At 46.6% G+C, this 22,739-nt stretch overlaps 1 protein-coding gene across 20 annotated transcripts in view; it reads right to left on the minus strand.

Moving 5' to 3' along the window:
* The window catches only part of LOC105465975 (potassium calcium-activated channel subfamily M alpha 1), a 763,404-nt gene that overhangs the window by 555,736 nt on the left and 184,929 nt on the right, over positions 1-22,739 (minus strand). The gene's annotated exons all lie outside the window — the stretch shown is intronic.

Consider the following 22,739-nt stretch of genomic DNA (forward strand, 5'->3'; position numbering starts at 1 on the left):
CCTTGTATTTTTTTAACACTGATTGCAACTCACTAAATTGATTTTATAATCCACTTAGAAAATTCTTCTTAGGGGAGTTCAGCTCCAACATCCAGCACATGAAATTCCTGAGTGCAGTGCACAGCAATTCTTCCCACAGGCAGCCCTGCCTGGTGCACATCAGCATCATGGTGCTATCCCAGCCCAGATGGTCACTTATATCCTCCCCAGAACCCCGAGCCTGGCTGGAGCACCCAGGCAGTAGAAAGTCAGTACAGGCTGGGAGTCAAGGATCCATTTAAAGCAGTGCTCACAGCAGTCACAGAGTGAAGAGCCTTGCTTTAGAGTCTGATGGAACTGAGCTCAAATCTCACCTCTTCTAGTTACTAACTCAGGTGTTATTGGATGAGTTCTTAACCTCTCTGAGCCTCAGTGCCCTCCCCTGGAAGGGGGCACTATTAATATGCACCACAGAGGGTGTTAGCTGAGATGCGGAGATGACTCGGCACAGCACCCAGATGCAGGACACTGAATCGGTACCAGTCAGTGGTGGTGGGAGGTCTTTGCTGGGCCCTCTTAGCCTAACCTAAAACCTCACAGGGGCCTTCCCTCCCCTCTCTTTTTGTCTCCATATTTAAAGATTCTACAACCTTCAGAAGAAATAGGAGTACTTCCTAGCACGTAGTCAATACTCAACAAATGTCTGAACCAATTAAGCAAGGGCCCAGGATTTTGCCCAATAAGTTATCCAATCCTGAGCATCCATTTACTTATTTATTTCTTTTATTTATTTATTTATTTTGAGACAGAGTCTCACTCTGTCGCCTAGGCTGGAGTGCAGTGGTGCATTCTCAGCTCACTGCTGCAACCTCTGCCTCCCGGGTTCATGCCATTCTTCTGCCTCAGCCTCCTGAGTAGCTGGTACTACAGGCACATGCCACCATGCCTGGCTAATTTTTGTATTTTTAGTAGAGATGCAGTTTCACCATGTTGGCCAGGATGGTCTCGATCTCCTGACCTCATGATCCGCCCACCTTGGCCTCCCAAAGTGCTGGGATTACAGGTGTGAGCCACTATGCCCAGCCCTGAGCATCCTTTTGAAGGAAGATGTGTTTTATAATCCCATCCAAGTTCAGTGGTCAATAAAGTCTGCTCCATGAATTACACTCATTCAATCACAGCTGATATCTCTAGATCCAGGATAATGCCCCTTTCTACAGGTGGGAAGACAGAACCAGGAGGTCCCAATGTGGCTTCTCCAATGTTCCCCCAAGTTACTGTCAGTGCAGAGCTGGGGTGACAGAGCCCCTGCTCATCACTGCCTATGTTGCCTTCCAAGAGAGAAGCAAGTTGCTCAATAAAAGGCTCATCGTCCTAAAGATAACGAGGGTCCCTCTGATGAGATGAAGCACAGGACTGAGGGGGTGAAGAGCAAGCAGAAAATGGATTTCCACCATAGGCTAGACTGTTCACGTGGCCCAGTGGTGGAGAGAATCTTAGGGAAAACCTAACTCCGAAGCCCAGAGAAGGAAGGAAAACTAATAAGGAGTGTGTTTTGCAGGCGGATTTTTCTGAAGTTATGCACAGGAAAATTCATTTCTGAGAGAGGCTAATTAGTCATGACAGTGCTTTGCTCCAGACACAATTGCACTGGTCCCATTCAGTCTCTGTGGGTCAGCCTGTAATGGAATTTCCATTACCTATTGTGTTTTAGTTACTGGAGAAAAATGTATGATTGGGGAAGAAAGAGGGGTGAAGAGAAAACATGAAAGGCTGGAATACCTTGAATATCCATAAAAACCATCTGTGATTTTAAAACTTCATAAAGATGATGAATCTCTGAGAGCCAGGGAGTCTTCTTGGAATCTCAGCTCTGTCTGCGGGAACTGCTCCTGGCAGGCAGTGGGTTTTGAAATCCAAGTTTGTCAGACCACAGAGCAAAGCAAGCTCCCCCAGCTTGGCCACTAGGGGTGGAAACAAGACCCAGGAAAGGGAGACTAAATGTTCTTCTCACCTAGCCACCAGCTCTCAGGCTGCCAGGCATGTTGGGCTGTGGTAAATGAATATGTAGATATATAGATATATAGATAGATTGGTCTGGCACCAGAAATGTGCAGGTCTGCAAGGATGAGTACAAATGGCCTCACCTCTCCTGCCTTCTAGAGAATAATATACAGTTCAAGAGCCAAAGATGCCTGAGGGTGAACTGGTATACCAAGTTGGGAAGGGTCACCGAACCACCTAATCCTCCAAATGTTAGAGCCAGGAACAGAAGGGGGTTTTAAGGACTATTACTTCAGGGTTTCTCAGCCTCAGCACAATTGTCACTTCGGCTAGATGGATAAACTTTTTGTTGTGGGAGGCTGTCCTGTATATCGTAGGAGATTTAGCAGCATCCCCGGCATCTAACCAATAGCTATCCTCCTCCATTCCACCCCCATCCCTAGTTGTGACAACTAAAATGTCTCCCAACATGGCCAAATGTCCCCTAGAGGGCAAAATAGCCACCATCTGAACATCGCTGGTCTAGCCTTACAATTCCCAAAGTAGAATTCCAAGGAATATTAATTTCATAAGCTTCTCCCTAACACAAGTATTCCATGCTCAACTAAGTTTGAGAATCATTGCATATTGCACCTTCTTTTGGAAATTCCCCATAACAGTATATTAAAGGCCCTTTTTAAAAAGTTCTGTAATAAGAAGAACAGTGTTTAATTACTTTGTTTGACCTAGCATTTTGCAAGTTTTCTCAAACAAAACCCAATTATTCCTATATTTGCATCTTTCAGAGTTCATTTTCCAAAGACTATTGTGATTTATGTATATGTTAAAACATATCTATCATGTATGTATATATATGATATATCAGGCAACCCAACCTCCCCATTGAACAGAGGAACTGAAGCAATAAGCAAGTCAGGGTTCAAAATCCTACTAACAGATGAGTGTCAGAGCCATGTAAGAAGTTGAAGTCCTGATTCCCAGTCTACCTCCTCCTCTTACACAAAAGATTTAGATGTAATCCTTAAGAAGATACAAGATACAAGAAACCCTCTTACAGCCACGTCACAATTTGGTTTGTGAAAGGAAAGTAAAATATTGAGACCTCCAACTCACTATGCCCAAAGGAAGAGTGAACTTTGTCATGCAAAGGCTGCTTTCTCCTTGTTCCTAAACAGATTGCTGCAAGAGAGAAGGCCACCTATCTCCCCAGGTAGCCTCTCTCATCCTGACAATGTATCTTCACAGGTAAGGGACAAAGACAAGACTAGAAATCATCCCTCTGCCCGTCCCAAGACAAATGCAGATCTGACTTGTTCCTCTACTCTATGTTTTACTTTATGTAAAATACAAGATTTACTGAGCAGGAGTTGAATGCACTATTGGCTGTCCCTCTTTTTGCTCCTTCCCACTCTCCCACCTTTAAATACTGAAGTTCTCAAAACCCTCTTTGGAAAAAGCACAGGCCACAGAGTCTACTATAGCCTTTATCTCTTTTTCCTGGGTGCATCCTCAACCTTGGCAAAATGAACCTCTAAATTGATAGAGAACTCTTTCAGAGTTTGGTTTATAGGCTCCACTACCACCATCCAGAATACTTGCCTGGGAACAACGCCTAGTGAAACATCAGCATTTCTGTTCCCCAGGAGAACAGACAAAGCAGGCACTTTTTGCAGACATAGTTGAGAAGGACCTCACAATGCTCACAACAAGGGAGGGTGCAAGGAGGCGCCATTCGCTTACACCACGTCCATGCACCTGCCAATCTATTATAAGTACAAGTCCCATGAGAATCACTAAACCTGATTCATCTTTGTATCAATGCAATACATCTTTGTATTGTGGCAAATACAGAGTGGGCCTCCATTAAGTTAGGTGGAAGGAATAAACTGTCAGGCAACACATGCTAAGGACCTGTCCATCAACATGCCTTGATTATAATTCACAGATCATCACTAACACAATAAAGCCTCCCCACTCCTCTCTGTCCTCTTCACAATTTTCTTGGGTCATATTCTACCCTGGCCTCTCCAAATGGTGGAGAACTACTCTTTTTAGGATGGCAGCTCCCCACTCCCCTGACAAATCTACTGTCATCTCTTCACTTGCACCTGTTTAAAAAGATAAACGATCAATTTCCAGTTCAGATCAGCCAGCCCAATGTCCCTCCTGAAGACAGCACATCAAGGGATCAGTTTCCTGTTACTCTAGGTAGAAAACATGCAGTGAGTGGTCGTTCAGTCTCTTGATGGTCTCTGTTGCCAAAACCAGGCACTGGAGAGGCCATAGATTGGCTCCCATTCTCAGCCTGCAAACAATAGAACTAATATTGACAGAGAAACCGGATGGTATGACATCCTACAATTTTGCATGGGGATTGAAATGTAATTATACTTTGAGGCTTCTGGTGTCCCAGGGATCCTCTTTCAGCCCTGGGAACAGAACAGAGTCCTAGAGATTTCTCTAATCCTTTTGTGATATTCTAAGCTGAGTGTGTGGATGCAGGAACAGCCAAGGGTCTCAGCCAGAGGGCAGACCTGGGGCCCCCTCTTGGTTTACCTCGGCTCCAGCCAGTCCAAAGAATACACAGACAGCTTGCAGGCCACTGATTTGAGACTAAGGGCTCAGTCCTAGGGCAGCTGCAACACAAATGTAGCAGCAACTGCTAGATATTTCCAGCTTTCCCCTGAAGTCTGTTCTGTTTAAAAAAAAAAAAAAAAGACCAAGAGTGGTGGCTCATACCTGTAATCCCAGCACTTTAGGAGGCCGAGGCAGAGAGATCACGAGGTCAGGAGATTGAGACTATTCTGGCCAACAGGGTGAAACCCCATCTCTACTAAAATACAAAATATTAGCCAGGTGTGGTGGTGTGCACCTGTAGTCCCAGCTACTCGGGAGGTTGAGGCAGGGGAATCACTTGGACCCGGGAGGCGGAGGTTGCAGTGAGCCAAGATTGTGCCACTGCACTCCAGCCTGGCCACAGAGCAAGATTCCATCTCAAAAAAAAAAAAAAAGTGCTCACAGCAAAGGGTGTGGAGGTTGGGATGCTCAGCTGCGCGGCAGGAGAAGCACGCAGCAAGCCTCTCACACCTGCGGGACTTCAGGCTCCGAGAGCCAGTTTCACTCTACCTCTCTCCTTTCCTTTCCCGTTCTGAGCACCTTCGGGTTACTGGGATAAAATAGTGCTTAACGAGAGGCCAAAGGGACTTTGCCTCCTTGAGTCTTTTTGATTGCTTTGCACAAAACTCACACAATCACCTTATGTTCTTTCAGTGAATCAGTCACTTACAGGCACTGTTCTAGGCACTGTGTGAGACTGGGAAGGCCCCGCTCACCTGTTGCTCTTACTCTATTATGTGCTTCGTAAAATTCATCAAAAACAAGCAGTCATCCTGCTTTTCTTATTTCCCCATTTCACAACTGTGGAATCCAAGTACAGCCATCCAGTGTCAGACTCATGAACTTCCGAAGCAGAAGAAGCCTGAAGATAAGCTTTGGAGTCACTGTCACAGCAACAAGCCAACTGGCATGCAGAAATGAAGAGACTCACTCAAATGAGGGACCCAAATCCCTTCTATGGTCAATGAGAAACAGACCCATGAAAGGGAAAGGCCAGATACACCCTCACACAAGGAAGCAGTGGCAGAGCCAGGCCCAGACAGCAGAGATCTCAAAGGTCCCCATTTTCAGTGTTGTGTTTCCCCCATACTGTCATTTCAACAGAGTCTTTTAAGGCTGGGACATTCCGGTCCCACTCAAAAAAAAAAAAAAAAAAACACACACACACCAAAAAAAACCAGCCACAAGTCATTAAACTTTCAACTTTTAAAAAATTATCAAACAGGTTGCAAAACAGACTTTCTTGTTCTCTACCTGGGTGAGAGAGACTTACAGAGGGGGAAGGGGCAGGGAGGGAAGAAGGGGAGGGTCATGAATGGTGAGGGGGAAGGGACTGAGTAAGAGTGGGATTGTTCTTGATTGGGTTGGAGTAGAGATTAGGGAGCCATGAACCTCCCTGGAGGTGAGGAAAGATCACGGATATCTGTTCACGAATTTAAAGACTCCATGACTTCATATTCAGAGAGGAGTAGGACTCAGGAATCAGGCAATGGTCATGAGGTAAGTTTTAATTTTTCAAAAAAAGATGATTTCATTTTTAAAAATTTGTTAATTGTTTATTTGTCAAGAGAAACTATTTCTTTTTCTTTTTCTTTTGAGACAGAGTCTCACTCAGTTGCCCAGGCTAGAGTGCAATGCCATGATCTCCGCTCACTGCAACACCTGCCTCCTGGCTTCAAGCAATTCTCGTGCCTCAGTCTCCTGAGTAGCTGGGATTAAAGGTGTGCACCACCACATCTGTCTAATTTTTGTATTTTTAGTAGAGACGAGGCTTCACCACGTTGGTCAGGCTGGTCTTGAACTTCTGGCCTCAAGTGATCTGCCCGCCTTGGCCTCCCAAAGTTCTGGGATTACAGGCATGAGCCACTGTACCCAACCTTAAGAGAAACTATTTCTTAAGCCACATATTCATGTTTTATAGTTCAAGAATACAGGTCAGTGACAAATCTCTAGGTAATTCGACCCAAAGGAATACTTTATATTCCAAAATCACTTTGCACTCTGAAAGATACCTCATCTCCTCAAAATCTTTCAAAGAATCATAATTTTTGTAGAATCTGTGATTCTGTAGAATCTTCTTTTTTAGTTCAGCCACAGCAAACTTACAGAGGGTTGCAACTCCCAGGGAAATAACAAATGCACCAACAGTATGAAATCACAGATGCTCAGCTAGAAGGTCACATATCTCAGTTTTTGTCCAAGCACCAGAAGTCATGGTAGTTACTATGCTCAAAAGGTATGTCAGCCTCAACACCAGCATCCTTCCTGGCTGATTGATTTCATTTTTTGACAGATGAGTTTGACACCACCAATCCAATCAGTGGCACCAAGGGATTGTAGTACAATATCCTGATGGTCCCGAGGCTGATTCCCAGGCCACAAGGGTAACTGCAATTCCATCGAGCCACAGCCAGCTACAGAATGCCTCCTCTTTAGGAAGCTCAGTTAAACTTTTTATGTCACCAACACGCCCCCCAGCCTCAGAGTTGTCCCTTCCTCACTCAACACATGGGACGTTTATCTTCAACGTCACCACCTAGCTTCAAGCTTCCTTCGGCTTTCCCAACCACAACCCCCACTAACTACACGCTCAGGCCAGCGTTACAGCCCGCTGACCACTGGCAAGGGGCCTTGGCACATCCAGACATCTGCAGCCAGGCCTGCCTCTCACCTTCTAGGCTATTTTCCCTGTAGAAGAACAAAACTGCTTGAAAATCAGACTGCACCAGAACAGGCATTTTTCCTGCTGCTGTGGATGTGTGTCTCGCTCCTGTGGAAAGGAGGTGTCTGGTTCTGGACAGTGTGGGGCGGAGCTGCTGGCGGTCAGAACAGGGAAGCATCATGTTCAGGAGGAACACCATCTCTGAGAACCATTCTCCCCACACACATCTCGAGGCCAGCCCGCACCAGCTCAACTCCCTCCTAAGCGAGAGGCTGCCCTATTTGCATGATGCAGGTCTTGGACCATTACGGACTGAGAGTACATTCTTTTGTATGAAGACATTCAATGCTGCACGTGGCATCTCTCACTACTGGACCCCCGAGCCCAGAATACGGCTTCTGAGGAGCAGATGCTCCATCAATATGGGTGAAATAGATGAATAACAATATGTCCAGGTGCACTGGACACTCTGCAGTGTTGAGCACTAGAAAGACAAGGACGAAAAAGACACCACCCTTCCCTCCAAGGAGCTTTCTGGCTAGTGGAAGTTTCCCCTTGTTATTTGTCACTGGTGGGGTCAGAAATAGAGACAAGGTCAGCAGGTTTTGGACTAATCTAGGAGGACCGGATCAGTGCTTCTTAAATGTGTTATTCACATATTCCTATCACAACTTCTGCCCTAGCTGCATGACCTCTATGCTATTCACTAAACTTTTTTCTTTCAATTGAGTCAAATTTTCTAACTAAATAAAGATATCTTTTGGTGGGGAAGAGTCTCACTCTGTCTCCAGGAAGGATAGCAGTGGTGTGATCATAGCTCACTGCAGGCTCAACCTCCCACCTCAGCCTCCCGAGAAGGTGGGACTACAGGCATGTGCCACCACACCTGACTATTTTTTTTTAATTTTTTGTAGGGATGGGGTCTCTCTCTGTTGCTCAATCTGACCTCAAACTCCTAGGCTCAAGTGATTTTCCCGCCTCAGCCTCCCAAAGTGCTGAGATTATAGCAATGAGCCACTACACCCAGCTTAAATAAATATATCTTAAGGGTACTCTGTAACATTACCATATGTGAAAAACTGGTATCACCAGTGAAGAAATAGAAGATAGCCTTCAAAATAAACAAAGTAGAAAAAAACTTTCAAAAGAAATGCAAAGCAAAACCAGGTTATGAAATTCTAGGTAGATGCCTCCATTTGTATGCAGTCTCAATGGGGGCTCTTCTGTGCCTTTGTTCAAAAGGGAGACAGGTAAGGGTTAAGAGATGTTCAAACAGCAAACTGAGACTTTCTCCCTGAGATAACTAGAAGGACTGGAATAGAACTGGAAATGAACTAAATCCCTCCTTGGTGACTCAGGGTCCTGTCCACATATCACTAGAAGGTATCTGCCACACCACCTGTGATGTGGGGAAACCATAAAGCCGAAATGAGCTTTAACATTTCTTTCAACATCCAGGTCCTATAACACCATAAGTAGATTATTTAATGTCAAAGAAATCAAGCACATGGAAGAAAGACAGCACCTAAACAACACAGGTCTGTTGACTGAATTGGATTTCCAAAGTTTCCGGCCCTCCCAGGTTCAGAATATCCTACGGTCTTCGGGTTACAAATGAGGACAGAAAAGCAGAGAGAGAGGAGGGAATGTACCCAACCTATCCACCTGGCAGTGACAGAGCTCAGAGGTCTTCATTTTGGATGAACCATGGGACCGAGACACCTATGAAAGAGGAGGGCTTGTAAAATCCTTTTATTCCCGACCTGTGTATGCAATATGTGTTTCCACCACTTCATGAAGTTCAGCCAAATAGCCCTTAAGAAATGAAGGCAATGACTTGGTGGAGGCCCTGCAGGTAGAGAACGTTAGAATTGTGAAAGACTGAATTGGATCCCGTAGACATTCCTAAGACCTGCTGGGGGAAGCTTGCACAAGTCTGGTCCAAAATCCGTTTATAAGGAAATCGGTGAAGACCACAGCAAAGCTGGCCTTCACAGGTTGCATACCCAGGCCCTGCTCTCAAGCAACATCCAGCTTGGATATATTTTTCCAGAACCCCAGATAGAGCTAGGCTAACTTAACAGGTTGAACTCAAGGCATACCAAACTTTAAAACTGAAATTGGAGTTGACTATTTATATTACAAGAAGATTCTTCACTCTCCAAAAGCAACCCTTTGTAGTCTGAGCGCCCCTAAATACTTAAGTGTTTGTTAACAGATTACTAACCATTTGGCAGGAGCGCAAGCACTAAAGAACATTTGTAGAGAAAGGAAGGGGAGGGAACTGGAATCTCTGCGCCATTGGTTCACCAAACTTTGTGCTACATGCTTCACTTACAATATCTCATTTAACTAATCCTCCCAGCAGGGTTAAGAATCTCCGTTATACAGAAAAGGAAACTGAGCAGAGAGAAGTGAAGTAACTTGACCAAGGTCACACAGCTACTACAGCACTAGAAGCAGGGGCTGTTTCCAGCAGCACATGACATGGCCTTCCTAAGGAGGTGCCGTTTGCATTTTGTTATCACCATCACTAAAACATACCCCTCTGGCACACAGTGCAATAACTGTTTATTGACATGAATATACATAAATGCTAAGAATGCCATACACAGTAAAGATGACCATATGGAGCTTAAAAATTATTACCATTCAGAGGCATCAAAAGAAAATTATCTGAATATGCCAGGCTAGCAAGGGAGGGGATTCCTGGTGCCTAAAGCCCTGCTATTCCAGTCTTCTTTCTTTACACACACACACACACACACACACACACACACACACACACACACAAAATCCTTCAGCCAAAATGTTCCACTTGAGTGAATGGAAAGGAAAGCCTGGAGGCATATGTCTAGCTTATTGCCAGTGCCTGGCGTTCCCCAATCTGCCTCCCAGGATCTGGGATTTATCTTGACCACCAGACAGAGCACAGAACTCCATTATCTAGGGTGGGCGAGGGATGCCATGGAGCAGCATTGTGTGACTGTACCTTCCAGAAACTCTGGATGTAGGATGGAAGGATTGTGGTACCTGGTGGACAGCAGGTGGGAAAGGATGGAGGGAAAAGAAAAGCACAAGACAGGGAGAAAAAGGAAGGGGAGAGTTGGAGGATGGGAGGCAGGAAGTTCAGTTAAAATATACTGCCAGTGGCACTGGACAAAAATAATAGCCTTTTCTGTGATTGAAAGCACTTCTAAATATCAAAGATAGGAACAGCTGCTGTGCTATGGTGGTGGGATTATGACTGTTTTTGTAAATGTCTTTTAATGTTCTTATATAGTTTTACAGCAGGTAAAATTTTGGAGCAGAAAGACATAAAAACATTCATGGATAGAAAATTCAGAACAAGTCACCAAGGGGAACTTGGTTTGTGTAATTTTATAAAGCAGTGTTGCATACATTCCTAACCTATCCCCCAGTCCCCCTGAGAGCCACAATCAAGACCCATTGGACCGAGCTTCTGGATTTCACAGAGTTTAATGGGGCTTCTGATGGCAGGGGCTAGTCATCCACAAAGAGAGGCCACAGCATACAGAGGCAGGAGGCCTGCACCGGGGCCAGGACCATGTTCTGTGGACAAAGTAGGTGACTTCAGGCAAATCCCTTACCTGGCTGACTCAGGTCCTCTTCCTTAAAGTAAGAGGCTGCATGTGATCAGGAGTGACAAATTCAAATGCTTTAAAGAGTTAGGCTTGGAACACAAAACTGAATGGGCCATCAGGGACTATGGTGGCCTGGAAATCACACACCCGGGGGCCAAGGGTGCAGCTGCTACCCAGACCCAGGTAAATGCTGGGTTCCATGCTGCCAGTGTAGAGAGGCTGGAAATCTATACTTTTTTTAATGTTTGGTTTAATTTTAATTTTAGGGTTTTTTGTTGCTGTTGTTTATAGAGATGGGATCCCACTCTGTTGCCTAGAGTGAAGTGGTGCAATCATAGTTCACTACAGCTTTAGACCCGTGGGCTCAAAGTGATCCTCCTGCCTCAGCCTCCCAAACTGCTAGGACTAGAAGCACGGGCCGCCACACCAGGAGAAAACTAGACTTTCATGTGGGCTCTAATTTTGCTGTTGGCATGTAGTTTCTAAAAAACGTAGGACCAAGCACAGTGCCTGAGCCTGTAATTCCAACACTTTGGGAGGCCAAGGCAGGATGATCATTTAAACCCAGGAGTTTAAGACCACTTGGGACAACATAGCAAGACCCTATCTCTACAAAAAAAAAAAATAGCTGGGCATGGTGGTGCATGCCTATAGTCCTAGCTCTTTGGGAAGCTGAAGCAGGAGGATCCCTTGAGCCCAGGAGTTCAAAGCTGCAGTGAACTATGATCACACTGTACTGCACTCCAGCCTGGGCAGCAGAGCGAGACCCTGTCTCTAAAAAATTAATTAATTAAAATTTTAAAAGTTTTTTTAAATTTAAATACCCTAAAGGCAACATCAAACATGGATATGTTCTCTGAGTTAAATGTTCCAGAAATTTCCTAAGCATGCTGCGTCATGTCAGCTGCTGACTGCACTGCTTTATTAGTGCATGGGGTAGGTATCCCTGAACCTGCGGCTCCTCCAAGACACCACTTTGGTCAGAGGAGACTGGCAAGAAAGTGGCAAGAAAAAGGGCAAGCACAGCTTCTGGGTGGAACTAATCAGATCTGTTCCTAGAGTAGGGAGGAGACCAGGTGGGGCCCCATCTGAGATTCCTGGAGCCCAGCAAAAGATGACAAAGTGCTTGGCAGAAGCATTTGACTCAGTGCCTCCTGACTCAGACTTTGAGACTGGGCATCTGAGACCCTTACAGTCCTGGAATCCACTGTGGATCCCAGCACAAAGCTTCTCTAACTTTGACATGCACAAGGGTTCTGGTTCAGCAGGTGATGGGGCTGCTGCTGGACCATGAACCACACTTTGAGGAGCAAGGCAGCACATCCACAATGCGCCCTCCCTTCCTCCTTTTCTCTCTCTCCCTGCGGCCCACAGACAAGTTTTCTTTATCCCCCGAAGCCCCCTCCCTCTCATGCTCTCATCCTAGTTCTTTCCTATTTCTAACAGAACTTCTAACAAAACAAAGTACAGTCTATGCCTGCTGCCTTCACGTCTCCACCCATCCTCCTCTCTGTTCAACTTCATCATCTGGCTTCTACTCTATACTCCACCATGCTCCTAGAATTATTCCTTCAGGCTGCTAATCACCTTCTAATTGCCTAAAGCAATGGCCTCTTCTGAGATCCTATCCAAACAAAGCTCTCTGTTTGATAATAACCATAATAATGGCTGATGTCTACCAGTTGGATATTAAATGCACCAGACTCTGTCTCAAGTCTTTAACTAAGAAGTACTTCAAATGTATTCTCTTACTACTCTATGATATGTTGTATGATTGGCCCCATTTTTACGAATGAGGAAACTGAGGCTCGGAGAGATTAAGTAATTTGCCCAAACTAACACAGCTAAAAAGGCGCAGAGCCAGGATTAGCTACTACAAAGTCCTTACTCCTTCTCTCCACAACATTTTATTAAGAAAATTTCAAACAAGGCCGGATGCGGTGGCCCAGGTGGCTCACGCCTGTAATCCCAGCACTTTGGGAGGCCAAGGCACGTGGATCACCTGAGGTCAGGAGTTCAAGACCAGCCTGACCAACATGGTGAAACCCCAATCTCTACTAAAAATACAAAAATGAGCCAGGGTGGTGGTGCGCACCTGTGGTCCCAGCTACTCGGGCGGCTGAGACAGGAGAATGACTTGAACCCGGGAGGCAGAGGTTGCAGTGAGCCCAGATCACGCCACTGCACTCCAGCCTGGGTAACAGAGCAAGACTCTGTCTCAAAAAATAAAAATAAAAAAAAAGAAAGAAAAAGAAAAAAGAAAAGAAAAGAAAATTTCAAATATACAACAAGGTTGAAAGAATTTCACAGACAACAACACCTGTATTAAATTTTACTGTATTGCTTTATCACAGATCTATCCAAAGATTGTCTCCTTTGGTTCCATTTGAAGAGCAACGTAGAAAGCACTTTAGAGGCCGGGCGCGGTGGCTCACGCCTGTAATCCCAGCACTTTGGGAGGCCGAGGCGGGCGGATCACAAGGTCAGGAGATCGAGACCACGGTGAAACCCCGTCTCTACTAAAAATACAAAAAATTAGCCGGGCGCGGTTGTGGGCGCCTGTAGTCCCAGCTGCTCGGGAGGCTGAGGCAGGAGAATGGCGTGAACCCGGGAGGCGGAGCTTGCAGTGAGCCGAGATCGCGCCACTGCACTCCAGCCTGGGCGACAGAGCGAGACTCCGTCTCAAAAAAAAAAAAAAAAGAAAGCACTTTAGAGGCGGAGCTTGGATGTTGCCATTTCTGCATTAAAAATTATTTGTCCTCTTCTGAAACCCATTCACCCCATTCCCTTTGTGGCTGGGGAGTGTGGGGGCGGGGAGGGGGCAGCAGGAAGGGGAATGTTGATTCAGGAACATCTCCACACATCATCACAACACACAGCCCAACCAGCTCTGATTTCTCCCGTGGCACAAAGCAGGGAGAGATGCGTATTTGGGAAAAGCTCACCACCCCAAAGTATCTCCCTAAACCCTGAAGGCTAAGTCAGCCCATGGGCTCTCTGAAAGTGGCCAGAGGACAGCAGGAGAGGCAGTAAAGGGCAGCGGTACCTGTCTTCAGAGCCCTTCCACCTGCTCCAGTGGGATTTTATTCACACTCCGTGGCCCTGATATCTCCTGTGTCTTTTAGCTGCATTCGTGGAATGGGAGGGTTGTCAGGGAAGTTTCCCACCTGGGGCCTCTTCGTACACCTCAAGTTTCCCACCTGGGGCCTCTTCATACACCTCTTCGTACACCTCAAGGGATACCATGCCCCCAGAATGTAATGGGATTGGTCCTCTTGGAGTCCTGCAGAGTGGTGGCAATCTTCAAGTCCATCTGATTCATGCAAAAGTTGTTCGACCATAAACAGCAGCTTTCTCCAGTGCCCCATGCACAGTAAAGACTCTGCAATGGGGCTGCCTATGAAAGGCATTGGAGCCAGGGTCGGGGACTGGGAGTGCTGGCCTCTCAATCCTGACACCATAGCTTATCCGCCACTTCTTGCTATGTGACCTTAAGAAACCCTCCTATCCTCTCCGGGTCAGAGCTTTACAAATGACGCCACACCAGAGGAAAAAAACAAGCAAATTCTGGCCGTCTCCTATGTTCAAGGCAGTGGGCCAGATGCTGGGCGGAGGGGAAAGAGGCATACGAGGGAGCTCAGCAGATACCTCAGAGCCCTGGTCTAAGCCCTTTGTACGTTTTTAATACTGACATCAACTCTACAAGGTGGATGTGACTTTTATCCACACCCTATAGGTGAGAAAACTCAGGAGATGAGAAGTTAAAACTTTCCTAAGGCCACAGGGTTAAGTAAGAGGCAGAGCAAGGGTGAAACACGGTCAACAGTTTCAGAAGCCTGCACAGGTGACCACCACGAAACGCTGCTTGCTAGAGAAGCCCAAGACCCCCTCTCTGCCCTCCAGGAAGACTCGGTCCAGGGGAAGGAGCAAGACAAATGTGAATACTTAAATGCTGATAAAATATTTAAATAACTCTTTGAGATAATAGTGGGAAAGATGTTGCCAGGGAGAACATGATTAATTGTTCAGTGAAAGTGTTCAGACAGAATTGCTCTAACGGTCCAGAAAGCTGGGGGGCTGGGGGGAACCCTCTACTGTGAGCTCATTCTGAATTGGAGGAAGCCTGAGAGGTTAAATGTGACTGGCTTTTGCAGGGTGAGCAGGATTTGAACAGGAAAGAGTAGGGAGAAAGCATCAAAATTCTTTTTTGAGACAGAGTCTCGTTCTGTCGCCCAGGCTGGAGTGCAGTGGCGTGATCTTGGCTCACTGCAAGCTCTGCCTCCCGGGTTCACGCCATTCTCCTGCCTCAGCCTCCCGAGTAGCTGGGACTACAGGCGCCCGCCACCACGCCCAGCTAATTTTTTGTATTATTTTTAGTAGAGATGGGGTTTCACCATGTTGGCCAAGATGGTCTCGATCTCCTGACCTCGTGATCCACCCTCCTCGGCCCCAAAGTGCTGGGATTACAGGCGTGAGCCACCGTGCCTGGCCAAGAATCAAAATTCAAAGGGGCAGCTCTCATGTTTGGAAAGGTGAAGGGCCCTGAATGACTGAAGATGGCTCAGGGGAGCAGGAAGGGTGAGCTGAGGCCGGGTCTGAACTTTGCCCTGTAAGTAATAGGGAGTCATAGAGGAATTTCAGTAGAGTAGAGGAGCACCATGACCAAAATGTCTGCTGATGATATACTGGATATACTAGGGATGCAAGGGAGAAAATTAAAAAGTTCCCCAAAGTATTGGCTAAGGAGTCTTTGGGTCTTGACAAAGGAAAGCGAGAAGTTAAGGTCATGATACTCCTCAGAGACTGACCAAAGAAGGGAGAAGGGAGATACTTCAGCTGGAAGTCTTCAGTTGGGTTTCTTCCTAAGGACTTTAGAATTTGGTACTCTGCGTCATCAGGGAAGCAAGTTAATATGATCCAAAGTCCCCCCCGCACCCCCAGAGAACAGAATTTTTTAATGCTATTTTTAATCTTTCTGTTGACCAAAAACACACTGAGAAGAAATGAAGCATGAACATCAACAAGAGGCTCTACAAACTCTCTCCCCTCTCTTCCCTCCTATTAACCACTCTGTGATCCTGCAGACTCACCATATGGTCCACAAGCTAGGTGGCCCCTTCTGATCCTGGATGGGCTGATCTGCTTAATTATTTGGCAGCTATAAATAGAAGCATTGGACAATAGCCTGAGGGTTTTTTTTTTTTTTTCTTTTTTTGGTCTTGCAAACAAAGAGAGGGTCCCTAGTTGGCAGGATTGGAGAGTAGGATTTCACTCCCTCCAGGCCATTGTCCTCCACCTGAGCCACCACAAACTCAGGGCAGCTTCAGAACTGTCCTGGATCAGCTAGGGACAGCCCTGTCCCAACTGAGCCAGCAAGGAGATGTGCTGGGGTCACTCATAGTTCTTAGAGTGGGGGTGGGTTTCACCCAGGAGACTCACCCAGGAGACTCAAAATGTCCATTTGCCTTAGGCATGTCCTTGCCTCTGGGGCCAAGACCTCGCTCTAGCCACCCACAGCTTTTCCTACCTTACCACTCACTGCACCCATGTTCAGCCTTCACTCTCACCCCTACCCCACTCTCAGGCGAGAGCAGCCACCTGGAGGAATGGACTCCTCTGGATCCAGAGCCAGGAGGTGAGCAGAGCGAATGTTCCCAGGGCCTGCAGGAGGAAGCCGGGCACCCAGGGTTCCCCTTGCCATCTAGACCCCCACCACCTCCCCATCCATGATGGGCTTTCTGTACTCCACACATAAGCACCCTCCTGCCCCAGCTCCTAAGCTGTTCTCCCTACCTCTAATCTTAGCATGGACCTGGCTATGGAAGTCAGATGAGCCTGGCTTGGCCTCTTGGGTCTGCTACTTTACTAGTTGTAAGATCATGGGCAAGAGGTTTCATTGCTTACTGCCTCAGCTTCCCCAGCTGCACAATGGGCACAATAACGATACTGACCTCCAGGGACTGCTTCTGAGGCCCTATCGAGAGAGCAGGTAAAGGTTGTCATCTAGAGCCTGGCACACAGCAAGGGCTTGCTAAGGGGTGTTACTGGCAGCTTTTCTCTGAGTCCAACTCCCATCGCCTATATGCACAGGACTCAGCACACGTTTGCTAAGTTGCTGGTTTTTCCACGCTCCCCTCCTTCTCCTTCACACCCAAGAGGAATGACCAGGTGGCCACAGGAGTCAGCATGTTTGACTTTGGTACCTGGGGCTCCTGACCGTCTAGTGTGAATCCGAACGCATTTCTCTGACTGTCTGACACCTGCTGTTTAATATCCGTCACCTTCCCTCCTCCTACCTGGCTCAGGGTCCCTCACTCCGCATAGGTGGCCAAGGTATAGAGGAGAGCCCTCTTTCCTAATGCTTATTTGTTTTTTCGCTCATGTGTTTGCTCAGAGACAGGATACCATGGTGACACCCGGGATCTGGGGTGGCTGGGTGCACACACATAGACAGGGAAATCAAGTGAAAGAAAAAGTCCATGGGGGCCACCATCCTCCCACAAGATGCCAGACTGGCTCCCAAAAGAGGAGGAAAGGCTTTCCCTCCCAGGGGCCTACATATGTTTTCCCAAAGGAAAGTTTTTCTCAGTGGTCCCAGCAGGCTTCCAGGACACTCCCGTAGGCCAGGGATTGGTTTCTGTTTATCTCGAAGCCCTGCGTTCATGGTCTACCATAGCCACCAACCTCCTTCAGATCCATCACTATGCTCCCACCATGGGCATCTGCAGAGCTATTCATGGGTTGTGGTCATGACTTGGAAAATTCTTCTTAGGCCGGAAGTATGGCTGGGCTAGGCTTCACAGAGAACACGGAGGGCAGGGTGAGATGCTGCCAGCTGGAGAGAATGGCAGCCCCTCATGAAGTTTAGAGACCCCAGCACACGGGGAATCCACCCTGCCTGGCACTGCATTGGATCTTATGGAACATGGAGGGAGTGGGCTTGGGAATCAGAGGCCAGGGATCCATTTCTAGCTGTGCTACTTCCTAACTAGGTCAACTCTGCTGTTTCCTTTAACCTTTCTGAGCCTCAATTTTCTTATGTGAGAAACGAAAATAAAAATATCTTCTGCAGAAATAAGACCTAGTGTTTGATAGATCAGTAGGGTGACTATAGTTTAGAAAATAATCTATCATATATTTCAAAGTAGCTAGAAGAGTATAATTCAAATGTTTCTAGCATAAAGATAAATATTTAATGTGATAGATATCCCAATAACACTGATTTGACCTTTACAAATTATATGACTATATTAAATATCACATGTACATGTGTACATTTAGTATTTATCAATAAAAATAAAATTAAAATTATAAAAGGGAGAGAGACTTCCTGCCTATGAAATAGAGATTACAAATCCTTTCTAAGTACACACGGGATACTGACCTGTAAGCTAAGTCATTAAAAAAAGAAAACCTTCTACAAAGGACCGTTTTGAGACTATGAGGCTCTAATTTAGAAAGGTGACAAGCACATAGCAGGACCTTACTTAATAGGGCTGGGGCTTGCCAGCATACCAAATTACTGCAGTGACTTGTTCAGACTCCTGCGCTGGGAAAAGACTTAGTCCAGAGACTTACCCAGTGTTTTGCCACAGTAAATTCTCCAAGGATGAAGAAAGCAGGAGGAGAGAAAGAGCACTTTTCTCTCTCTTCTTCAAAAGCTGTAGCAGCCAGATGAAGTATGGCGTAGATGGCCAAGCAGCCAGATCCTTAAATAGCAACTAATGACTTTGATTGAAATTAATAATGAAACGACACCTGTTAGCTCACTTGGAGCCACTTTAATTTGTCACATGGCAATTATATTCACTATCCTATCAGCTGGTCCGTGAGCTGTAAAATGCTATAATGCCATGCCATATGCCTCTCTTGTCTCCCGTGTTGAGACGGGGGCTGTCCTCAGGGTGGTTATCAATTCCAGGGCTCCTAACCACTCTGAAGGTTGTCCTGGGAACTTCCCCGGCATCCAAAAAGACTTGAAGACCACTAGCCCCAGTGAGCTCTGCTGAGTCCTGGGGAGCAGCTGGGCAGCCTCTCTGAAGGTGGAGGTTCCCTTCCCCCAAACAAAGGGGAAAAACACACCCAAGAGTCACAGAGTCCCTTCTGTGATTGAGTCCTTGAAAAGCCTTGTTGGGTGATAGAGGGAATTCCCCACTTGAGCAGTGAACAACAGTGTCACCATCCACATTATCTCCCCAGACAGAGGCAGGACATAAAGAACTAAACAGGCCCCCAGCAGGCCATGAGATTTAGTTTCCATAGCAACCCAACTGAGGTTGCATGAGCACCTATGAGATAGATGCCCAAGGCTCAAGCCAGACAGGGCCAGAATTCCGGAATCCCAACAGCAAGGACCACCCAGCAGTATTTAGAGATGGAAAGCAAGCTTTGTTCATGTTCAGAAAAACTCAGGGAAGCCACCGGAAAAAAATGGCACTAGGATCCCTGCTTTCTATAAGGCAGCCTCCGAGACTATCTGGCAGCCCAAAGCTGGTGTGCAGAGCTGAGGCAGGCCCCACAGGTGAGCTGAGCCACACTGGGGGTTTTAACAGAAAATAATCCTCCATCCACCTCTGCATTGTCCATATTCTCTCTCTCTCCTTTGTCTCTCTCTCTCTCACACACACAGACACACACACACACACACACACACACACACACACATATGAAGAAATAAAAAAAGATCTTGCAATTATTCAAAAGAAACTATGGTTGATTTGTTGATCAGAAAAATATCAATGAATGGACCAATTGCAACAAGGTCCTTTAATGAAAGTTTCTAATGAATTCTACCTTTGAACACTTCTATTGCTCTACCTGTAGAGTAATTGTTATTCTAGCTATGCAATATTTCCTAATAAGACCAAGCATTAGGAGAAAGGGAGGAAGGGAGGGACCTGAAACCCAAACCCAGCCCCAGGTACAAGATAGCACAACTAGCAGCCAGAGTACTGGCTTCTCGAATGCTGATAAGGAATAGCTCAGGAAACTCAATCACACCAGGGACCTGCTTACTGTTCACAGATGTCATCACAGTCATCGGTCAAGCTGAGAGAGGCTAGCACAAACAGGAGATGCGGCCACTCTATCTCTCCTCTTTCATCAAATCCCAAAATACCACGACAACACCCAAGCCAGGACCTCTGAGGACACATAAGAGGAAATCCAACTTCACACAACAGGAACTCAAGGTATGGCCCTTTTTGGCCAAAAGACAGTGTGGGCTGGAGAGAGAGATAAACACAAGGACTGGAGACATAGACAAGATGAGTGGGAATGCTTTCAAGGCACTTAGCAGGTGAGGCTGGCATAGGGAGGGAGCTGACTGGGCCCTAATCCTTGAAACCTCTCTCCCTGAAACCTCTCTCCAAAGATATCTACATTTTCTCAATCTTGCCTCCATGAGACGAAACTTCTGTTCTGTATCCCGCACTTACAGCCCCTGATTCCCCCAGGGCCTAGCTAAGGAGGCCCTTGGACCACCACTGAAGCTGAACAGAGTCACTGCCTATGAAGTCCCTTCAGCTCTGGAGCTGTCTGAGGAAACAGGTAAGCCTTCCAGGCCAAAGACCAGCCTTTCACCAACTGAGGGGCTATTAGATGCCCAGCAAATATGGGTTGCCTGGCTGGTAGCTTCTGGCCCAGATGCCAATCCAAGAGCTAGAGTGGTCTCTCCAAGCTTGGGAGTTAGGGAAGCTGTACCCAGATCCTTGATACCCACCTCAAAAGAGCCTATGAAGAGAAATGAATGAGAGGGCCCAGGGAGATTCTCAAAGCCCTGGTCAGCTGCCCTAGAAGTCACCTCAATCTTAGTGAAGGATGAGCTGAGCCTTGAAAATCCATACTCTGTGCAAGAAGAAGCAGATAATCTGCCAGTTGCCCAAGGCAGTAACTTGGAGGACAACCAACAAAGGCCAATGGGGGTCACTTGGGAAGACATATTCCCAAGTTGGCCTGACCTCCTTAGAGTGGGCAGGAAAAACAGGCTTCAGAGAGTAGCTAGAAAGTAACACTAAGAAGGTCACCCTAGAGGTGGCCCCTGGCCATTTCTCAAGGTGACAGCTTCTCTGCCCAGGCGTCCACACTGCAGTGTTTTCCATATTGGCACTTCCTCACAACATCCTCTGTTGCTATCTCCATACCTTCATTCACACTATTTTGCTTAGCTGGCAAGTTCTTCCTGTTCCTCTTTGCCTATTAAAGCCCCACTTGCCCTTCAGGGTCAGGTCAAACTCAAGCTCCTCACCAAGCTATGCATGTCATGGAGATATGCTGCCCCCAACCTCACTTCGAAGAAGGACTTGAGGCCCAGCTTCAGGGAGATGGCTTAGCAAACAGCCCCCAGCTATCAGTTGCTTCAGGGTCAGCCTCAGCTACAGCCTCAGCCAAGGTCACCCTTCCTGGGAGAGCCTGCATCTGGCAACAGAGTGAGGTGGAGTACAGAAGCACAGCAATTTGGGCCCAAAGGGATCACCTCTGTTGGATAAATCCACTCCAGAGCTGTCTGTTGGATTGGCTGAGGTTTTGTGGAAGCTGCATCACCTCTCGACTTGTCCTTCTTGTCACTCTGGCCTCTGCCTCTTCCTTCTCAGGTGTGGATTCCTAATAAACATCGTGAGCTCAAACTGGTCTCCACCAGTGCCCATCTCCCTCTAGAAATTCAATCAATGGTCATTATTATCATAGCCCATGTTTCTGCCACAAAAGGCGCTCGATAAACACGTGAGATAATTTACCATTTCTACTTGCTGATGGAGCTCTTGCAGAGCCTGCCACTCTTTCAGGCATACTCATAGCAGCTGCTGATCAGGTAGACCAAATGACATGAGGTCAATGAAATAAATATGCCATCACAAGAGCACGGCTTCCTCTGGCTCCCTAGGAATCACACAGCATGCTGGCTCCTGAAGACCACATAAGGAGATGCCTCACCTGAGAGATTTTGGATCCTGGGATCAAGAACAGTGGCTCATTGGTACCTCTGTGTCCATCCTAAGTGATGGCTCACTTAAGAAGTGATGGAAGGTCAGCTTTAGTGACGCCTTCTCATCAGCAATGCTGCCGCTAGGTGCCAACAGCATCGCTCACCATGGCATTTTAATCAGGATGGCATGACACCACTGTAAATATTAAAAAGGTTATAATTAGAGATGCAGTTAAAACAACCAAGGGCTTAGTGTTACTAAAGATATTTGCAGAATTTGGTGCAATATAAATAGCAGGGTTTATGGTGCCATGCCTATAATTTTGAGCAGGCTGATGTTCCAAGGGGATGTTCAGTAAATGTCCATCCAAGCTGGGATTTCTCTCAACTGATTGTTTTCTCCCCAGTGTCAGAGTTCTCAGAAATAGATATCCAGAGTGTGCCCAACCTCACATAGGAGTGTAAAGACCTTGCTACTCAAAGAGTAGGGCAACCTTGCACTAAGACACCCGCTGAAGCTCAGCAGGGCAGCTGCAGCCCCTCAAGCTGCTAGAAACACTGTCTTCTGCGTGGAGAGGTCACAGCATCATGATTCCATCAGCTCCGAATTTAAAGCAATCTCGCAGAAAAGGGCCAGCATTTATCAGAATGAGGAAATTGTTTTCTAGGGTGATATCAGCTGGAGTCTGCTGGGTACACATGACACAGAGAAGAGGCAATCAACCTACCAACAAGGATGATCATTGTCACAGTGCCTGCCGCCGGCCAGGCCTCGGCACACATTCACTTTATCCTCACCACAATCTTACGGGCCCGTTGTTGACATAGTCACTTTACATATGAGAAAACCAAAACTTGCAACATCACAAAACTGATCAGCAGCGACATCTAAATTTGAATTCAGGTCTGTCCAATTCCAGGGTTCTTTCAGATGTGAGAAGGGAGATTC

This window comes from Macaca nemestrina, chromosome 9, assembly GCF_043159975.1.
Source record: "Macaca nemestrina isolate mMacNem1 chromosome 9, mMacNem.hap1, whole genome shotgun sequence".
NCBI classification, from domain to species: Eukaryota; Metazoa; Chordata; class Mammalia; order Primates; family Cercopithecidae; genus Macaca; species Macaca nemestrina.